At 41.8% G+C, this 16,645-nt stretch overlaps 1 protein-coding gene across 1 annotated transcript in view; it reads left to right on the top strand.

Moving 5' to 3' along the window:
- The window catches only part of FHL1 (four and a half LIM domains 1), a 60,107-nt gene that overhangs the window by 17,178 nt on the left and 26,284 nt on the right, over nt 1-16,645 (top strand). The window contains exon 2 of the mRNA XM_082377961.1: nt 5,626-5,699. The gene's annotated coding sequence lies outside the window, so the exon portion shown is untranslated. The remainder of the gene's footprint in view (nt 1-5,625; nt 5,700-16,645) is intronic.

The following is a 16,645-nucleotide window of genomic DNA, read 5'->3' on the forward strand; positions in this document are numbered from 1 at the left end:
ATTATAGTCGTCCAGAAAGCTACCCATGGTCATCGGGGCGGGGGGGAAAAATCCTATTTCTCTTGACGAAAGAATGCTTGGAGTTGTGGGAAAGTTGTAAACTTGGCAATGACTAATTCAAGCCTATCAGTCAATTAAGTGAATTTTTATTTTATCATTTGTTTTATTTGGGAACTGTTGTTAATAGTCACTGAAAGAACATCAATCTCCGTATTTTTAAAACAAAACAAAACAAAAATACCATTGAACATTAGGGCAAAGGGCAAGAATTTCGAGGTTTTACCTTTTGACTTTAGCAAATATTTGCTGCTCCATTTTTCTTGCTGGATTTTGCCATTTAATTTGTTTTTGGTTTTCGGGTTTTGGATTTTTTTTTGCATTGTTCCTACTTGTTCCTCATGCCTGATAATTTTAGTTCCCTTTATTCTGTCATTGATGGCTTTTTTATTCCTAAGTATTCTTAATGTTTTATTATTATTTTTTTTTGTTTTTCTCCTTTTCTTTAGTCTTATAAAGCTCATTAGCCAGCAGTTATGTAAAGACATATGCAGAAAATACGTATAGTCTGGGTTTTTTTAACCTTTTGTCCCCTTCACCCATTTCCCCACCCCCTGCCTCTGGCAGCTACCAATCTGTTCTCTGTACCGGTGAGCTTGTTTTTTGTTTTTTAATTTTGAGATGCTGTGTATAAGAGAGATCATGCAGTATTCGTCTTTCTCGGACTAATTGCACTTAACATAATGCCCCGGAGGTCCATCCATGTTGTTGCAAATGGCAAGATTTCCTTCTTTTTATGTCTGAGTAGCATTCCATTGCGTATACATGTACTGCATCTTCTTTATCCATTCGTCCATTGATAGGAACATGGGTTGTTTCCATATCGTGGCTCTTGTAAGTAGTGCTGCAGTGAACATGGGGGTGCAGATATCTTTTTGAGTTAGTTTCTTTGGATAAATACCCAGAAACAGAATTGCTGGATTATATGGTAGTTCTATTTTTAATTTTCAGAGGAACCTCCATACTGTTCTCCATAGTGACTGCACCAATTAACATTCCCACCAACAGTGTAAGAGGGTTCCTTTTTCTCTACATCCTTGTCAACACTTGTTATTTGTGGTGTTTTGATGATAGCCATTGTGACAGGTATGAGATGATATCTCATTGTGGTTTTGATTTGCGTTTCCCTGATGATTAGTGATGTTGAGCATCTTCTCACGTACCTGTTGGCCATGTGTTCGTGTTCTTTGCGAAAATGTCTATTCAGCTCCACTGCCCATTTTTTTAATTGGATTGTTTATTTTGCCATTGAGTTGTATGAGATCTTTGTATATTTTGGATACTAGTTCCTTATCAGATACATGATTTGCAAATATTTTTCTCCCATTCCGTAGGCTGCCTTTTCATTTTGTTCATCATTCCCTTTGCTGTGCAGAAGCTTTTTTATTTTATGTAGTCCCACTTGATTATTTTTGTGTTTGTAGCAAAAGTATTCTTAATGTTTTAGTGTGCCAGTTAAAAAGGAATGCATGTATTTTTATTTCTTATCCCCCCTTTGTGACCACAAATTCTTTAAATTTGCATCCAGAAATGGCCCATCGAAATTGCTCCTTAGAGCTTATTTGGGGCCTGGTGGGCACACTGCTTACCTTTCATCCTTTTGTTAGTTTACAGGTTGTGCCATATCTGGAAGGAAAGACCTTTTCTTACTAGTTGCAAACCTGTAACAGCAAATTTGATATTTTAAAGGGTTCCATATATTCCAATGCAATATTTTAAAATGGTCACCGCTCTAACTTTGGAAAAGTTGTGCACTTTTTAGTTTTCTGAAGGAACTATAAAAATCTAAGGATGAATCTAGAAGGATCACAACTTGAAATGTGTAGTATATCTAGTAGATACCTTTTAAAAATATAACCTCTCTTTTCCCAGACTGAGTAAAGATAAAACCTTTCTCTTTCCAAATTTTGAAGAATATTATAGCATATAAAATAATAAATGTAGAAACTTGTGTGGAATAAATGATCTTCCAGACATAGTATAGAGTATATTATACTCCGTCTAAGGACACAAAATTAGATTTTATTATATTTCTATAACATAATATCTTCTTGGATTTTGTTTATTAAGTTAATGTGCTGGTAAAGACTCGATGATGTTGCAGATCCTGATTATGTTGAAATTATTAAAATGAGGCATCTTTTATCTGAACCATTTATTTATACCAATTAATTATTTTGCCGGATAAGAGCCACTTTATCAGTTCTTCTGCTAAAGGAAAGAAGCCAGTGGCCATCTCGTTTGTATTTCTTATTGCGTGTTATGGTAACATTTCAAATGTGTTTTTGGATGGTGCAAATGCCGATGTCTCTAACGAGCATAGCAGCGTAAGCATTTGAATCGAAGCAGGATAAATGAGAAGTCTAAGCGGCTGCTCAGTACCATCACAACTGTACCTAATTAAGAAGGTATTTGGGGTTCACTGCTCTTTGGTTTCTTAGGTAGGAGAGAATATTCTGAAGGACATGATTAAGGAATGGTTACCATGACAATCGCATTCAAAGAATTTGGAGGAGACAATGAATCTGTGGGGCTCATCCATTTTGATTGATTCAACTGGTCTTTTAGATTCATTCAAACAGCTGCTGTCTCTGGATTTTATTTTCCACGTAATTCACCCAATTGATTGGTGATTTGGGGACCATTTAAGCTTGGCTGTCCATAGTGATAGGATTGCCAGTGTCTGTGACCAAAATACCATTGTTAAACCTGAAGGAGAATGATTGTGTATGTTAAATGTCACTAGAACATAGCTTCTGGCTTCTGGAATAACATAAATGGTTTGTCTAATTTCACTTATTAATTCTGTCAGGGTGGGATAAGATTAACGTGATTTATTTTAAAGCATGACTGACCCCGAAGTGTTTGGGTTTTATTTTGGATTACTTTGCTGTCATCACATTTTACCCAGTGTGTTTGGCTGCTGTTCTGTTTTTACTCTTTGACTTGCGCAATATCATCAACACAATTTGTGTTATGTCTGATCAGAGCCACAGTTACACACTGCAGATTGAAAAGTGTACCCAACTCTACGGCTCTGAGTGCCTTTATCCCCAACTAAATGTTAAGCGGGACACAGTAAAGTGAACTGGACATAGAAATGCTGTTAAAATCTTGCTGTACGTTTTTATCTTTCTTTGTGGGCTAGTTCTTGATGGTGAAACTATGAACCGTGCAACTCAAAACTCCTCTGGCAGGGGCCCAAGTTGGACCCCCATGCGAGAGCTCTGCCTGCTCAGCCTTTGGGCCTTTCTCTCTTCTGCCCTCTGGAGGGCATCAGGGAATATGACATCCAAGGACTTCCTCTGCGAGGGAGAGCCGGCATTTTGGTGCGGTTACTAGATGCCAAGTTCTCTGGCCTCCTCTGGCCCCATCAAAGCCTGAATTTGCAGAGTTAGGGAGCAGACAGAGAGAAGGCAGGGAAGGTACTGGCAGGGTTGGGGTCTCAGGGAGGAAGCTATTCTGGTTCTTTAGAGAACGGGATTCCTTCAAGTAGAGCCCAGCATGTATCAAATCCATCTCTAGGAAAAATTGGTTCTGGAAGGGTGAGTAAAATGGGCTAGTATAATAAGGCTAGAGTGTGATGGATTCAGGTTCAAAGTTTAAGTTGGGTTCGATCTAAGTAGGGGTATATTTGGGGCCAGGTATCTGAGGCAGCATATGAAATGGTTATCCAGTTTTGATAACCTTTTCACTCTGCGCCTGCTGTAATAGTAGTGATAATTATATATCTGATATTCAGTGAGTACCTTGTATGCGTGAGGCCCTGTTAAGTGCTTTATACACACTGCCCTGTGGCCACCTTACAGCCTCTCTGTGAGGTCAGCTAACATGAGGTTCACAGAGGTTGTACAGTTAATATGAGGCGGGGCCAGTATGTGAACCCAGGCAGTCTGACTCTGGCGCCCTTGCTATGAACAGCTGCGCCATGCTGCATTCTCCCCGCAGCTGCATGAAAGGGTGTGGCACCTTCTAGAAACTGAGTTCTGTGTGAGTGGGGTGTGGGTGGTGGGAGAAGAGACTGAGCGAAACCTTTTGTGTGTACATACCATGCTAAGTCCTGGGAGATAGAAGAGAAGTCAGGGATTTCTGTCCCTGTCACCAAGAAACTTAAAGTCCTGTAAGACAAATGAGGTATAATATAAAACCAATGATGAATTATTCATATGATAGAATAAGAAAATATTATCTCTACTTAAGTATAGGTGGGAAGGGGACTAGAAGGTATTCTATTGGAGTCAGTCACTTTCAAGCATTTGCTTTTGAAAGTTAGCTCTTCGTCGCTGGCACAGATTTGCCTTCCTCTGGGCTTTTGATCTGGCGGACAAGACCCCTGTCCCTATAGTCAGCAGACTTGTCCATTTCAAGTTTGGAAGAGTTGTCTTCAACTGTGACAGTTGTCATTAAGGTCTCTAAACAGATGAACCCATTAGCCTACTGAGCTAACTGGACCAGGTACTTATTTTCCCATTCATTAACAGTAAAAAAAAAAAAAAAAAAAATCTCTCACCACTGCTTGTTTGATGATCGGCCTGGAACCGGTTGGTCGGGGCGCGGGGGGCAGTTATGAGCCTGGTTATAATCCTTGGTTTATGTTTGCCTTATTTCATTGGGTGGATGCTTCTTGAGCGCCTCCTGTGTGCCAGGCACTGTTCTGGGTGTGGGAATAGAGCAGTGAACAGAGGAGACGGGGCTCGGGGGTGCCCTCCTCTCTGGGAGCTGTCTTTTCCTCAGATTTCATTTGCTCGTGTACATTTTACAGTTCATATAGAAGTGCCTTTGGTGTGAGTTTCAGGATTTCACACGTTGGGGATGATAACAGTGATCACACTGCCTTGCTCCTCAGCCCCAGCCAGTCCTTTCTGAATGATGGGGGGCGGCTAAGGGGGTGATGCCAGCGTGCCCGTGGGGAGGCCTCGCGGGTGCGGAGAGGGCAGCGTGTCAGGGTATACCGTCTTTGTGTCGTGATGGGAAAAGCACGGGGCACACCTGTTTCCTAGGCATGCCCACCAGCCTACGTCCTAATCCTGTTGTTGATTGGAGATAACTTCAGCGGTCGCAAGGCACCTCATCTCCATGGCAACACCTCTAAATATTCCTCTGGTGACTTGTGCTCTACATTCTTTCTGGATCTGAGCCCTCCTGTGGCAAAATATTCTAGAGCTGTTAAAAGAGGGGGAAAAAAAGGCTCAACTAATAAATCTATTCTAAAAGACTGAGTCATTTGTTTTGATTACCCGGGTGATTGCCAAGTGTTAATTTAAAACTGAAATAGGCCATGAGCTCACTCCGCTAACAATGCTGAGTGTTTGAGCTAATACAGCTTGATAATGAGGGGGCCAGATCCACTGCCGGTGCGAATGTTATATGATAAACAGACATTTGGGGAAATATGCAGAACATCTTGGCAGTTTTCCTTTAGCTCTAAGGGTTGTAAATACAAAGTAGAACGTGTTACCGTGAGCCATTTCAAAGGAAGTTGATTTTTGTTTTTGTTTTTTAGGAACTTCTAACTTTTCTTCTGAAAAGGTAACTTGACCTCTTGATTCTCATTGTTTCCTAACTTAGGTACGTCGGAGGTTGTTGTCAGCTGCGTCCCGCCCTCACTGAATTCATCCCGTTCTGCACACATCCAGTGTGAGGTAAGTTTTCCGAATCGCCACCCATTCTTACCACTGATCTCCACCTCCTGACGTGTGGTGTTAGGCTCATCGTTGTACAGAGATCTCTGTCTGTACCGTAGACTTTAAGGGGGTTTGTTTGAACTGAGCTGAGCGACATCACCGCTCACCCTAGATGCTGGGTCTCTGGGGAATGCCTTTTCAAGGGCAAACACATCTCATTTGCTTTTCATCTGGGGGCATGGAAAGTGAATGTGGCAAGCACAGCAGAACGGTTAGAGGTCTGCTTGAGGGTATAGATCTGCTCGTGTTGCCCGTGAACAGCAGGGAGCAGGAAAGCTGCATGGAGCAGCCCCTGGGCCGGAGCCCGGCAAGGCTGGGCCGCCCGGTCAGCTGTCGGGACTCTCACGCCTGGGGAGAGCCGAGCCTGGGTGTGGAGCTGCCACTGCAGAATCTGGCGCTTTGGAGTGTTTCCAGGGAGCCACATTCACGTGGGCCGCCAGATCTTTTTCTCACTAGGACTAAAGTTCTAAGCGCAGCCGCGTGGGTGTGAGCAGTGGGGTGCGCCAGGCCTTCCATTTAACATGCCCTGGATAGGCATCCTCCGTCCTCTTCCTTTCGCCTCGGCGGCCTCTGGACACTCTGTGATGACGCCGGCTTACTCATTTCTCTCTCTTGAGAGATGGGGGACGTTCACCTTTGGATGTGGAAAGGGAGGGAGTCTGCAAGACGGTTCCTCCAGGTGCAGTGTAAGGGGCCACGGTCTTTCTGCTTTCTGGGCCCCAGTCTCCTTGTGTTTATAAGAGAGGTGGTGACAACTACTGAAGCCCACGCGCCTAGAGCCCGCACTCTGCAACAAGAGAAGCCACCGCAATGAGGAGCCCGTGCACCGCAACGAAGAGTAGCCCGCGCTCGCCGTAACTAGCAAAAGCCCACGCACAGCAACGAAGACCCAACGCGGCCAAAAATAAATAAATAAATTCGTTTAAAAAATAAATAAAATACTGTTTAAAAAAAAAAAATGAGAGAGAGGTGGTGACATTTGCCGCACCGGACCACTCAGGATTTCCACTTGCATCCATCGAAAGGTGGCTGCGTTTTTGCCTTCCCCTCCACCCCACCCCATTCCATGCTCAGTCCCATATTCAATGTAGGGCCTTTTATTTCAGTTAGGGTTGATGCTTCCTCGGAGGTGAGAGTTGCCTTTCTTACATCTACTTGATGCAGGATTCTCCAGAAATTTTAAAATATATATGCAAATATATTAAACCCTAAATACGACTATAAAATATAAACCCTAAAGAGTGAAAAAGTAGGACAGCTTTTTAGAAGTGTTTAATCTGAATTTGATCAATTTCATCCATTACAATGGTAGCTGGCAGTCGTTCACGGGGCCTGGGGCTTTAGACTGGCCCTGTGACAAAAGCTTCGGCAGTTTCTCTCAGCTGTCAGCCTCAGTCGACTCTTCCATCTTCAGATTTAAGCCCTGGCATTACTATCATCCACAGCCTTTACCTAAAAGGGTTGTTTTCAGACTTTTTTTAAAATGATGAAAGCCTGTCTTCAAATAAAAACATGAGGTCTAAAACCCCAGTAGAGAATACCCAGCCAGAACTGCCTGGGCTCAAGTAGGAGGCTGCGACTCTTCTCCTCCAAGGAGCCCTAGGGCAGTTGAAAAGCAGTGCCCTGTTTAAGGAGCAGAGGTTTTCACTCTGTGCCCTTTCACAGCTCTTACCTTTATTTTTCCACAGCAAGAGAGACTAGACTGTTGAAGGACATACACAGATGAGTCAAAAACACCCTCCCATCAGCTGAGTTGGAAATGCTGGCCAGGTGAGGCTTGGCCATTCACACGCATTGTTTGCCCTTAGGAATTCCACAGCAGTCTGCAGCCTTGACAAACTCTGTCAGTAAGAAAACTTTAATAGAAACTATGTGTACAAGACTGTATTCTTAAAATGGAACATTTTAATTTGAAGTCCTTTGAACACATATTTGAAGTGGTTCTGTGATACTAAGAATACCCCAATGACATCTTTAATTTCACCAAAAGTTAGCATCTTTGGGTTTTCTTTTAGAGCAGTGAGTTTCTCAAGCGAGTTAATGAAATAGAATCCATTAAGTTCTGTTTCACCGTGACAGAAGTCTATGGGATTGATGTAAAACAGTTCAACAATCACGATGCAGTGGTATCTTACGATCTTTCTTCCTTTCTTTTATTCATTCATTCGTTCAGCCCTACTGTGGACTAGGCCAGGAATGTAGGAGTGAGCAAAACAAAAAGAATGTGATACATTTTCATCTGATATTCTTCAAGTATAGGAGGACATCCCTAGATTACTCTTCCTTTTGCAGAAGAGGAAACTGAAAATTGATTTTCCTTTTTAAATTAAATTGCCCAGTATTGAGTAGACCAGTACGGGTTCAGGGGTACAAACCAAAGTCCCTGTCTCCAGTCTGCTCCTGGAGCCTGTGAATTATGCCACCTCCATATAAGTGTGTGCGAATAATAAAGGATGCCTTAATTCCTGGGGGTGCAGCTGTGCCTGGGACCCAGAGGCCCCCAAAATGAAAACAAATGTAAACTGTATATTTCACACTCTAGTTTTTTAAAGTTTATTTGGAAAAATTGGACAGTTTAGGAAAACGGACTCTGCAGTTTCCACATGAGGATATATATATTTTTTAATGGTAATGTGTCCCGTTTTATGTTCAGTACAGTATTTATCACAGGTAAACTTTATAATTCAGGAACTTGAAATTGTTCCATTTGGCTGCCCTTTAGGTATGGAATTACTTGGAACAAAAACTTGAACACAACATAATTCTTAATGCGTACTCGAGCTGGGTACTCTACGTATTTGTTTTTGTAGTAGAGACGATAATGAGACATTTATTTCACATCTAGGAAATATTTGTATCATTGACATATGGTCACTTTCATGATTGATTTGGCAGTTTTTAATATTCACAAAACAAAATTTTTAAAAGCAGTAGTCATAGTTATTTGATTTGTACCATTGATCTTTTTTTTTTTTAACTTACTGGGTTGACTTTTTTTTTTAACATCTTTATTGTAGTATAATTGCTTTACAATGTTGTGTTTGTTTCTGCTGTATAACAAAGTGAATCAGCTATACGTATACACATATCCCCATATCCCCTCCCTCCCATCCTCCCTATCCCACCCCTCTAGGTGGTCACAAAGCACCGAGCCGATCTCCCTGTGCTATGTGGCTGCTTCCCACCAGCTATCTATTTGACATTTGGTAGTGTACATATGTCAGTGCCATGTACCATTGATCTTGACGTGACCTCTCTTCTTGGTGCACAGATGGGTCACACAGGCTTAAAGAGTTTGGAAACCGTCCATCTGGAGCCAAGGTCTGAAACTGGTGGGCTGGATCTGGCACACAGAGGGGTTCTTTTAAAATTTTAAGTGAATTGCCAAGCATTTAGGAATTGAGAGATTTCACATTTTTTAAAAAATGCAGATTTTCCTCTTCTCTTGAGATATCAGAAGATCTGGCAGCATGGAGCCTGCATTCCTGTTGGGCAACGCTAGGCTGGAGCCAGTAGCCGCTGGATCTTTAGATAGAGCATGAACTCTGAAACTTGCCACGGTCGCCAGCGCCGTGTTATCTCCTTGACACTAAGGACAAGGGTCAGGTGCCATTATCTGAATGTCTTACTCATTTGTAAGACCTGCTTGGCTCTTACGTGCATGGGACTTTTCGATCCCAGGTGTGGGTGAAATTGCGACTACAAAGTTAGAGCCATCCTTCCTCTCAAAACCTCAGCATGTGAATTTTCAGGTGCATGATACGCTGGGTGATGTTCATTTGAAGGGGGTACCTTAAAAGGGTTGAGGGTAGACATCTGAGGGGAGGGATCCCTTCTGATGGTGCCTGGTTCAGAGCAGGAGCATCGGCAGAGCTGGGGGGAATCCCGTGGTCTGTGTCGGTGCTTTTCAGCCTTTAACATGTAGATTCTGGTGCAGCAGGTCTGGGGGCAGGCCTGAGGTTCTGCAGTTCCAGCAAGCAGCTGCTCATACCACGGCTGCTCTGAGGACTCGCCTCTTTGATTGGCGAAGGGGACTCTACCCTAAAGCAGTCCTAAGAAAGAGCAGTCATGCAGTGGTGGTTCTAAATATCTCTTCCTTTGGCCCGAGAAAGAGAAGGAGATCTTAACCAGGCTCTTTGGGGTTGAATCTTCATTAACAAACCTTCATTAACAAACCAGAAGTGGGTTCACTTCTGGTTGCAGCAGGATAAATTTTTTTTAATTAATTATTTTTAATACAACATAGCCTGTGTAAAAGAGAAATCCAACTTTTATTTTAAATCTTGTTTTAAATTAAGTGCTTCTGATAAAAAAGCTAGATATGTTAAAGGTCAAGAATCATGAAGTAGGAATTTGAGCTTTAAATTGTATAATTATAGGAGAATATATTTATGAGAGACTCCTAGAAACTTATTTAAATAAGACCACAGAAAATAGGATAATAATCAAATCCCTGGAAGTATGATAACCTTGTAACTATAAAATGATATAAGTCAGGGGATTCCCTGGCGGTCCAGAGGTTAGGACTCCGCACTCTCACTGCTGTGGCCCCAGGTTCAACCCCTGGTCGGGGAACTAAGATCCCGTAAGCCACGCGGTGCAGCCGAAAAAGAAATGATAGAAGTCAGAAAGGAAGAGATCAATGGATTCAAATATATAAAAATGTGCTGAGAGAGTAGATCTTAAGTATTCTCACTACACATACACAAAATGGTAACTGTGGGGTAATGGCTGTGTTAACTTGATTGCGGTAATTATTTCACAGTGTATGCATATGTCAAGCCATCACGTTGTATACCTTAAATATGTACAATTGTTGTAATTATACTTCAGTAGAGCTGGGGAAAAAAATACTGAAAAGGAAAACACAAAACAAAAGGAGATGCTCCGTAACTGTTGGCTGAGTGAATTCTCCAGCAGGTAGACGGGTAAAAGACATTCATGTTCTAGCACAGAGTAAATGAATGCATGAAGAAATGTTCAGCCTCACTGGTGTGCAAAGATGAGCGTATTCAAACAGCAGTGAGGTACATTTTCCATCTGTAAAATCAGCAAACACAAAAAGAAAGCCCAATGCTAATATGGTTACCTTGGAGCCAGTAAACACTTACTCATTGCTGGTAACATTGTAAGTTGGTAAAAAGCTTTTTGGAACATTATTTGGCAATATATGGCAAAAGTCACAAAGATTGGTACCCCTTGATCCAGTAATCCTATCTGGGGAAATGTGTTCGAAGAAACAAGCTGTTCTAAGAAAAGAAAAAAGCTGTGTGTTATGGATATTCCTCACAGTGTTATTTGTAAGGACAAAAAATTAGAATTTAAACATCCAACATTAGAGAAATGGTTCATTTATTCAACAGATAGTTTTGGCTAAGTAACTATGATATCTCTATGAAGAGGAATTCCATGAATTTGTTCAAAATTAAAATGTTGATGCCTGCAGAGCAGTATGAAAGAATCTGTATAATACAGCTTTACTAAAAACTGCAGGATGCAAAACGGTATATGTGCTCTGATTATTACCTTGTGAAGTGATGTGTACGTATGGACAAGACCTAGAAGGCACCTGGACAAATGTAAGTAGCACTCTGAGCTTTTGTTCGCATTGTTGTCCTATTGTTTGTACATTTTGGAGGTTGAGAGTCTTCAGCTTTTACCTCCTTAAATCAACGCCACATCACAAGCAGTGATGTTTCCACTGATCACACAGTAGGTGCTTAGTAAATAGCTGTGAAACATGATGAGGACTCCTGCTCAGGGCCTAAACGCTGAGTTCCAATGGTATTGTTCCTTCTTGATTGCTTTGTTCCACCATCCCGAGCCCCCCTTTTGCTTCCTGTGGTCGGTGGAGAGGCATCTTGGTGTCCCACGTGACAAAGTGTACATGTCTGTCTCGGAGCTTCTCATTGACGTGCAGCAGGGCTGGGGCCCGGACCTTCGCGTGCCCGGGTTCCGTGTTTGCTGCAGTAGAGCCTCGGTGGAGCCGCGAGGAAGGGCAACGCCCATTTCAGCTTCTGGTTTCCTTCAGAGAAGCAGCAAAACTCCACCTCAGTGTCCTGAGCCTTCTCCCAGCGCCCCCTCCCCTCCAGTTGTGTTCCCCATGTCCCTGCTCTCAGTATACTTTTCTCCTTTAATTAGGTCAGTTACTTCATGTCTGTTTTTCTTTTTTGACATGGTTTCCTCTGGCTGTAGTGCCACATATTTTCCCCATTTGTCATTGCCTCTGCAGCTTCGTGTTGCAATCGTTTTTCAAGTGGAACAGAGAGCACACTGCTGAGGGGGGCAGCTCTTGACTCTTTGCCTGCCCTTTGCCTGCATGAGTGTTGCTATTTCTTTTGGGCCTAGTTCTGTTTGGTTTTGTAGTCTTCATCGTCAGTTATGTTTGGACTGAAAGATACTTAAGTAAAAATAACGGTAAGTCAGAGAGATGTTTGGCAAAGGTGCAGCACATTTGTTAAGGTTGCTGGTTTATTTATCTCCCCTGTCTCTATGGTGACTAAATCCGGGGCTGGGATTTAATGGACTTAATTTTGACCTCTTGTACATCTCCTGACTTTCCCAGCCTCTGATATAGAAGGAATTCACTTTCACTATAGGAGAGAAATTGCCTCACTTAGAGAAAGGGTCCTAACTGGACTCTGGAAAAGTGGTATCTCCAGAGTCTTCGATTCTTCTGCTGTCTTTGATCAGAGTTTGTGTAGCACTTGTAGAGAAAGCGGAGACGTCTTCTAGATAAATATGCATGCACGCGCGCACACACACGCACATTACCAGTGGCTCCAGTACAGCTCCCAAATGACCATGTGCTCTGCCACAAAGGGAGAAATGAATTCCTAATTTTAGTCACATGGTGTCAGATCATCAGTTCCAAAGGACTAATGGCATATGTTATGGACAACAGCCTTCAGGGGACTCTTTGAGTGGCCCTCACTTGCTTCCAGACACACCACCGTCAGCCTTCCTGGCCAACCCTGGTCCTCTTCGTGAACGGTGTTTTCAACACCAAGTGCTCTCTGTCAGTGAACCATAACTCAGCCTGCCCCCCTGGATAAGAGCAGCATCAGAGTTGGGTATGCCTCTTCTGTAGAGCCGGAAACTTTCTTGCTTTAAATAAAACGCGTACACTTGAATTATGTGAGGCCGCTGCCTGGTTCTGTGCTAGCCCAATTCCTGGAGTTTTAATATTCACGTAGTTGGTTACTGTCAGCAAGCGCCATCCTTTTTTCACCTGAATGAATAGTCTTTCACGTCCTTTAAAGTGATCTCTGGGTGTTTTGTTAATCCTACTATAAGCAGTCTTTTAAGTTACTTGACCTTTTCTTTTTTTTTACTGTTAAGGAAATTGAGGTTCCCCGGGTCTCACATTGAAGAAAATATAGGTATCAATAATATTTCCCAGGGTCATGTCTTTATTGTTTGTTAATGTGGGTGAACTTTCAGTGAGAACTTTTTATAAGAGAATCTTTTCTAAGAATATTAAATCAATGGGAACATTGATTGGATATTACATTTTTTTTTTATTTTTAAAAAGTATCTCCTTTGGGCTTCCCTGGTGGCGCAGTGGTTGAGAATCTGCCTGCCAATGCAGGGGACACGGGTTCGAGCCCTGGTCCGGGAAGATCCCACATGCCGCGGAGCAACTAGGCCCGTGAGCCACAACTACTGAGCCTGCGCGTCTGGAGCCCGTGCTCCGCAGCAAGAGAGGCCGTGATAGTGAGAGGCCCGCGCACCGCGATGAAGAGTGGCCCCCGCTTGCCACAACTAGAGAAAAGCCCTCGCACAGAAACGAAGACCCAACACAGCCAAAAAAATAATAAATAAATAAATAAATAAATAAATAAATAAATAAATAAATAAATAAATAAAAAGTATCTCCTTTATCCATTACAGGATTCTAAGTCTCCATGCATAGAAATGTTTGAACCATATATCAGAGTTCCAGTGTATTAAACTGTGCCCATGGAAGTCCACAGTAAAGGTTAGGTTTGACTAGGATTCGCACGGAAGAAGTCAGGTTTGGACATTGGAATTCAAATCTAGTGTTCTGTCCATACCTAATTGATGTGAAATGAAGACATGGATCTCTGACCTCTAAGGTAGCTAGAGTCAAACCATCTTGAACTTGAGTTGGTTCAAATGATCCTTTAAAACTTTTTCTCCTCTTCCATATGATGCTTTAAGACTCACAAGGACACTCCAGTTTTAGGAAGTTTAATAATATACCCCAAATCGAGTCAGAGTGCTTTATTTAATGCTAGTGTATATTGTGTTAGGTTACTCATGGATAATTTATCTATTTGCAAGTCCTTTCATCCTCTCTAGGAACAAATTCACTTCTGTGAATTTTCTTTAAAACCAAAACAAAGGAGTTAGTAAATGATTAATAAGGATTGTACAAAGACTGAGACAAGAGAAGCGACTTAAGTGCCTTTACATTCTTATTCCTCAATAAAATATTAGAGTTCAGATCTGTCATCAAGTTCAGTTCAAGTCCAATAGGAACTTGTGAATACTCAATGTTTTTATTAAGATTTTGTAACATCGTAAGACCCAGTGGATATGGAAGTTGTTTGAAGATTTTCTCCATCATCAACTCTTCTATTAATAGTACAGAGACTTGAGAAGCCAACACCAGATGCTCACTTGTGAAAGAGATCCATACTTGTGGGACGAATGTTGGATACTCGTTAAGTTCTGGGGTTGAAACCTTGCTCATGTGGCTTATAACCGTGAACTTAGAAAACTTGTGAGATTAGGGCCATAGCTAAATCATATACATTTTATTATGGTAAGTACAATAAGCATAGCTCAGGTCCAAGCTTTTGGAGAAATCAAAACGTTAAGGCCCAAAGCTGTTAACAGTGCTTGAGGAAGAGCAGCAAGCACTTCTGTTCCCATCACTATCATTGTCATCATCATTATCATCATATCAGCCTTGTGTGTTGAAAGCCCAGTGTGGAGAACTGTGCTAATAATAGTTATAATTTATTTCCTCATCTCTTTAATTCTTAATATTTCAGTTTTATTTAAACAGCTCTAGGGATCGAACCAATTTAAATTTAAAAAAGGAGAAAGTATATAAAAATGTACTTGGAATAGTAGCCTCATTCTCCTGTCCTGTCAACCAGATAAGCTTCCCCCTTTGTATAGCATCTCTCACTGAAGGATCTCCATTTACTGGATGAACAGTTAGTTTCTGTAACAGTTCTTCACCGAGGTAGGAAAGCAGTGGTCCTTAGGTAGTTTGGTGAGAACTTGTGGTCTTTGCGGGTCTGTGGATACCTCTTAAACCATGTGACACGTGTGTGTGATATGACCATTTTTATACCTTCTTCAGGGCTATGAATTAATAATTTACTTAAGATATTCCAAGTGTTTCTTTCCCAGAACCAGTGGACTTTTTTCTGTGGATTCTGGTGACGGGTTTGTGTACGTAGTTCTCAGTGTACGTGCCTAGGGGATTCATAATCCATAGTGTCTTTTGCTCACTAAAGTGGTTCAAGTGCTAATCGGAGAGGCTGAGTTCCACCCTTGGCATTGGGCTCACGTGATGGGTTTGAACCTGGAAGCAGTACAACATATTCTGTTATTTGTAGCCTGTCCTTTATGCTCCCAGCTGTGTCCTCTGTATCATCAGTCCTTGTAGACTTTACATAGGATCTTGACCCAACTCCTTTGGTCCTCTCTTGTGCGCTCTTTTTTATTACTAGGACAATCTAAGGCACAAATTGAGTCAAGGATTTGGTTGGGGTTACTGCCCTAAATAGTGCTCTCCTTCCCCAGGAAGCTCCCTGGGAGCAAGAATTACTGATGATTTCTCTGGTGTCCTCCAAGTCATTTATGATTTATGCCAGAGGCATTTACTGGAGATAGTTAATTAAATGAAAGGCATTTTATAAATTACAAACCATAGCATTACCGTAGTATTACATAGGACACTCTTGGGATCTTTCTTTGACTTCCTGTTCCTCTAATATCAGTATTCCTGACATGGTTGGAGCATATTCTTGAATAGAACAGTCCCTCCTGCCTAATCCCTTATAGCATAGCATCACATTTTCCCAGCACTTTGTTATGAAGTTTTTCAGACAGACAGAAAAGTTGAAGTTACACAGTGAACACTCCTTGCCCACCACCCGGATCCTATAGGTAAACATTTTGCTAAATTCGCTTTACTACGTACCCCTCCGTCCGTTGGTCCCTCTTCATTTCTTGGCTGCATTTCAGAGCAGCCTGCGGGCATCCTTACACTTTACCCCTAAACACTGCAGCATGCGTATCATTGTGTGGTTGCAGTTCTGACATTCTTAGACCTGCTGTCAGATTTGCTAAGATTCTGACATTTATTTTGCTGGTGGCTAGGAAAAGATGGTAAGTTGAATGTGAAATAAGCTCCATTTTCAGACCCAGGAGAGTTTTTGTTTCTAACTACCAGCAAGTGAACAAACACTTTGTATCACTGCCCTTTTTCTCCCACTTTACACGGTCACATTATTTGTACTGTTGACATTTGGAAGGCCAGTCTAGGAAATAAAGTTGAGAGTCTGGTTTATATGAGTAAAAGCGGAGAATTGGGGTTGAGGATAGCGGGGCAGGAGGTTACCAGCGTGATACCGCTTACTTATACAAGGTCTCGAGAGGGTTTAGTGGCTGTTTATATCACCCAAGGGTGGTAGATTTAATAAACACTAACAGTACAAATAGAGGGTCCTTCTAACCTATTGGTTATATTCCGTGGAAGCCTAGAACTCATAGAAATGTTTCAGAGGTTTCACCAACATTTAAAAATCTAACATGAATTAGATTTCTTTAGAAGTGTATCGAGCTATTTAGAAAGCACTAATAAAAAACAACAGACATACTCAACCGTGTTTTGTAGTAAATTTTAACATACTGGAGAA

The sequence above is a fragment of the Balaenoptera borealis genome, assembly GCF_965194805.1.
Source record: "Balaenoptera borealis genome assembly, chromosome: X".
Lineage (NCBI taxonomy): Eukaryota > Metazoa > Chordata > Mammalia > Artiodactyla > Balaenopteridae > Balaenoptera > Balaenoptera borealis.